The sequence below is a fragment of the Elephantulus edwardii genome, unplaced genomic scaffold (genome assembly GCF_000299155.1).
Source record: "Elephantulus edwardii isolate Elephantulus edwardi_28Jun2011 unplaced genomic scaffold, EleEdw1.0 scaffold00032, whole genome shotgun sequence".
NCBI lineage: Eukaryota > Metazoa > Chordata > Mammalia > Macroscelidea > Macroscelididae > Elephantulus > Elephantulus edwardii.
In genome coordinates this window covers 19716596-19721610 of record NW_006399782.1, presented here as the reverse complement: position 1 = coordinate 19721610, position 5015 = coordinate 19716596, and the positions used below count along the sequence as shown (strand labels likewise).

Below are 5015 nucleotides of genomic sequence, written 5' to 3'. Positions count from 1 at the left end.
AGAAGTCAGCACTATATTTTGTGCTAGGGAAAAAAGCTCACAGGCTAGGGTAATAGCAGTCCTTAACTTTTTGGGGGGCTATGGGTCCCTTTGAAAGGGTAATGAAAATTGCCTGCATGAATTCCCTCCATACAGGTAGACAGAATTTGGAACAAAATTTGAAAGGACTCAGGTTCCCTAAAATAGGACTGAACTCCATGGAACCAGATTTAAGACCTTGGGAAGGAAAAAGACAAGTAAACAAACACTTAGGATCTAACTAAAATAATAATAATAAAATAATGCAGTTCTCTGTAGGTGCAAATAGTTAACATGCTCAGTGGCCAACTGAAAGTTTAGAGGTTAGAGGTCACACGAGTCCCCTTAGGAGATAGGCCTATTGATCTACTACTTTGATACATACGATGTTGCCATTCTTTGGAATCAACTCAGTGAAACATGAGTTTTTAAAGCAACAGTGTTAAAGGCAAACATATACCAAGTGCAATTGGAACACAGGGCAAGAAAGCGATTAATTTATCTTAGGGCACCAGGAAAGTATTGGGAGTAGAATTTGACATTTTGAGTAAGAGTGTCAGTAAGAAATGGTGGCTAGGATAGACATATCAAAGTCAGAGGTGAGAGTTGATACTAAGCAGACAGCTTGGTTAGGAGGTCAAGAGGCAAAGTCATAAAAAAAGAACGTGAACTGTAATCTCTTGCGGGAAGTTCAGGGTTTTAAAGTGCAAAGTACCATCCTCACATTGCATATAAGAAAGTTTGATGTAGGTGTAGAGGAATGGGCTCTGAGAGAGGGACTGGATACAGCAAGGCCTGCCAGCAGCTATTATAATTGTCCAAGTAAATGATGGCAGGGCTGTTTCATATTTATGCCCTACTGAGCTCAGACTTTTCAATGAACTAGTCACCCACAGAAGCAGACAATATGTTCTGTGCCTTAAAAAAATCTCACAATCTACGGCAGCAGTGGTAGTCTATGGCAGAACTATGGTTTTGTTAATGAGGGCAGAGAAGAAGGAATGACTTCAGAAGGTGGAAGATTGAACTGGTAGCACATCCATGTAGTTTCTGTAGAAGAGAGAGAAATGCAGGAGAGCAAAGTGTGACAGATGATGAGGGGAAGGAGGGGGTAAAGGAAATGGGGGAAGATCTGGCGGGGACCTGAAAAGATGAGGTAAATGGTGGGCATAATTTAATGGGGAATTAAGTTTATAAAACACAATGTTATGGGACAAGTGTGAAATATGATGTATACAAACTTTGAATGCAAACGAATATAATTAAAAAAAACCCCAAAAACCCAAACAAACAAAAACCTCAAGTCTGACAGAAACCATAATGATAGCTCTGGTGACTCTGGCAAGAAGCTGCACTGCAATTCTGAAGCCACATGGTTCAAATCCACCAGCTGCTCCACAGGAGAAGGATGGGCAGTCTCCTCCCATGTAATTCACTGCCTCTGAAAACCTGCCAGGCCAGCTATGGATCAGTTCCAATGGGAAGGTGCACAACAATAACACAGCAGTTAAAATAAATAACAGGGGACTCTGGTGGCATCGTCTGTAGACAGCTGTGTTGCTAAACGATAGGCTATGCCTCATTGACACGTCAAATCTACCAGCTACTCTTAGAAAGAATGATGGATAATAGCCTTCTGTGTGATTCACAGCCTCAGAAGGTCAACTCTGAGTCAGTTTTGACTCAACAACAATGACTTTGACTGAGTTTTTACTTCAATAAAGGATATAGAATGCATGATTGTTGGGATGGGACAGAAAAAAAGGTGATTGATTTCTTGTACATTGAATATGAGGTATCTATGAGTTCTGGTGGCCTAGTGGTAGAAAGCACACAAATTGAATCCACAGGAAATGGATAGAAAATCTCCTGTGGGATTTACTACCTCTGAAAACCTACTCTAGGGACAACTATGGGTCAGTTCTTGAGGGTACATAGCAGCAACAACAATAACAACATAAAGAGTCCTAGCAGCATAGTGTGTTACCTATTAGGCTTCTGGTCAAAAGCTTGGCAGTTTGAACTCGGTAGGTAAACGTTGAGGCAGTAGCCTCTCATTAATGTTTATAGTTTTGAAAGCCTGAAAGAAGATCTCCATGGGTTGGAAGCACCTCAATGGCAGTGCATGCTTTCCAGAGGATGTTTGAAGGGGGCAGAGAAGAAAAGATGCTCATAAAAAGGTAAGTATTTGCTCTTGAGTCACCCCCGCACAGCTGGCCAGTCTTGTGCGGCCTGGTCTTAGACCCTGCCCTCACCTCTTTGGTACTTGCAACCCTTTTCATCAAGATGCCTGAGGAAGTGCACCATGGAGAGGAGGAGGTGGAGACCTTTGCCTTTCAGGTAGAGATTGCCCAACTTATGTCTCTTATCATCAATACCTTCTATTCCAACAAGGAAATTTTCCTTAGAGAGTTGATCTCTAATGCTTCTGATGCATTGCACAAGATTTGCTATGAGAGTCTGACAGACCCTTCCAAGCTGGACAGTGGGAAAGAGCTGAAAATAGACATCATCCCTAACCCCCAGGAATGTACTTTGACTCTTGTGGACACAGGCATTGGTGTGACCAAGGCTGATCTCATAAATTACTTGGGAACAATTGCCAAGTCTGGTACCAAAGCCTTTATGGAGGCTCTGCCGGCTGGTGCAGACATCTCCATGACTGATCAGTTTAGTGCTGGCTTTTCTTCTGCCTATCTGGTGGCAGAGAAAGTGGTAGTGATCACAAAACACAATGATGATGAGCAGTATGCCTGGGAGTCTACAGTTGGAGGTTTCTTCACAGTTTGTGCTGACCATGGTGAGCCCATTGGTCGGGGTACTAAAGTCATTTTGCACCTTAAAGAAGACGAGACAGAATACTTAGAAGAGAGACAAGTCAAAGACGTAGTGAAGAAGCACTCACAATTCATAGGCTACCCCATCACCCTCTATCTGGAGAAATAACGAGAGAAGGAAATCAGTGATGATGAGGCAGAAGAGAAAGGTGAGAAAGAACAAGATAAGGATGACAAAGAGAAGCCCAAGCCCAAGATAGATGTGGGTTCAGATGAGGAGGATGACACTGGTAAGAAAAAGAAAAGACAAGAAAAAGAAAACAAAAAAAAATTAAGGAGAAATAAGTACATTGATAGGGAAGAATTGAACAAGACTAAGCCCATTTGGACCAGAAATCCTGATGACATCACACAGGAGGAATATGGTGAGTTCTACAAGAGTCTCACTAATGACTTGGCAGTCAAGCACTTCTCAGTAGAGGGCCAGCTGGAATTCAGGGCATTGCTCTTTATCCCTCACCGGGGGCTCCCTTTGATCTCTTTGAGAACAAGAAAAAGAAGAGTAACATTAAACTTTATGTTCGTCATGTGTTCATCATGGACAGTTGTGATGAGTTGATACCAGAGTATCTGAATTTCATCCATGGTGTGGTTGACTCAGAGGATCTGCCCCTCAACATTTCTCATGAAATGCTTCAACAGAGCAAAATCTTGAAGGTCATCCGCAAAAACATTGTCAAGAAGTGCGTGAGCTCTTCTCTGAGTTGGCAGAAGACAAGGAGAACTACAAGAAATTCTATGAGGCATTCTCTAAAAACCTGAAGTTTGGAATACATGAAGATTCTACTAACCTGCATAGCCTTTCTGAGCTACTTCGCTATCACACTCCCAGTCTGGAGATGAGATGACCTCTCTCTCAGAATATCTGTCCCGCATGAAGGAGACCCAGAAGTCCATTTATTACATCACTGGTGAGAGCAAAGAGCAGGTGGCCAACTCCGCTTTTGTGGAACGAGTGCGCAAGCGGGGCTTTGAGGTTGTGTATATGACTGAACCTATCGACAAGTACTGTGTGCAACAGCTCAAGGAATTTGATGGGAAAAGCCTGGTTTCTGTCACCAAGGAGGGCCTAGAACTACCTGAGGATGAAGAGGAGAAAAAGAAAATGGAGGAGAGCAAGGCCAAGTTTGAGAATCTCTGTAAGCTCATGAAAGAAATTTTGGATAAGAAGGTCGAGAAGGTGACAATTTCCAATAGGCTTGTATCTTCACCCTGCTGCATCGTGACTAGCACATATGGCTGGACAGCCAGTATGGAGCGGATCATGAAAGCACAGGCACTTCGGGACAACTCGACAATGGGCTACATGATGGCTAAAAAGCACCTGGAGATTAACCCCGATCATCCAATTGCTGAAACACTGAGACAGAAAGCTGAGGCAGACAAGACTGATAAAGCTGTTAAGGACCTGGTGGTGCTGCTGTTTGAAACCACACTGCTCTCTCTGGTTTCTCCCTTGAGAATCCCCAGACTCACTCCAACCGCATCTACCGCATGATCAAGCTAGGCTTAGGCATTGATGAAGATGAGGTGACTGCTGAGGACCCAGTGCTGCTGTTCCTAATGAGATCCCCCCACTTGAGGGTGATGAGGATGCATCTCGCATGGAAGAAGTCGATTAAAAGTTCCTACTGTAACACCCCATTGCCCCTGTATAGCATCCCTGTGGCTCCCACAGCAGCCTTGAGTTGCCCTTTCCCATCTGGCTCCATCTGCTGATAGCTAGTATTTTCCTTTCCTGTCCTGTGTGTTAAGACAGGATGTAACTCTGACCTCAACCTCAAGAATGAGGTGGGATATTGTGTACTGTGAGTTTTGTTTATTTTGTTCTGAAATTAAAGTATGCAAAATAAAGATGATGAGTTTTTTTTTAAAGGTATGTATTTATGCATACTCATTGTTGTCACATCAGAACCAACTCAGCTAACCCTCCATTAAGTTTCCAAGGCTTTAAAATCACATGGAAAGAGATTTCCTAACTTTCCCTGGGGACACTAAAGTGTATTCCTACTGCCAGAGAGATGCAGACTTTAGCTCAGCTGTGAAACTCCTTATAGACTAGGCCACTAGAGTAAAATTTCTTTTAGGAGTTGATCCAATACATTAATTACAAAATGACCATGAGTGGGCTAAATCTAAACTGGAGTCAACACTAGTTCA

The 5015-nt window shown here is 43.0% G+C and overlaps 1 pseudogene; it reads left to right on the top strand.

Annotated features, from left to right (window-relative positions):
• Positions 1-2304: 2304 nt before the first annotated feature.
• LOC102877353 lies at positions 2305-4477 on the top strand (annotated as a pseudogene).
• The last annotated feature ends 538 nt before the right edge of the window (positions 4478-5015 follow it).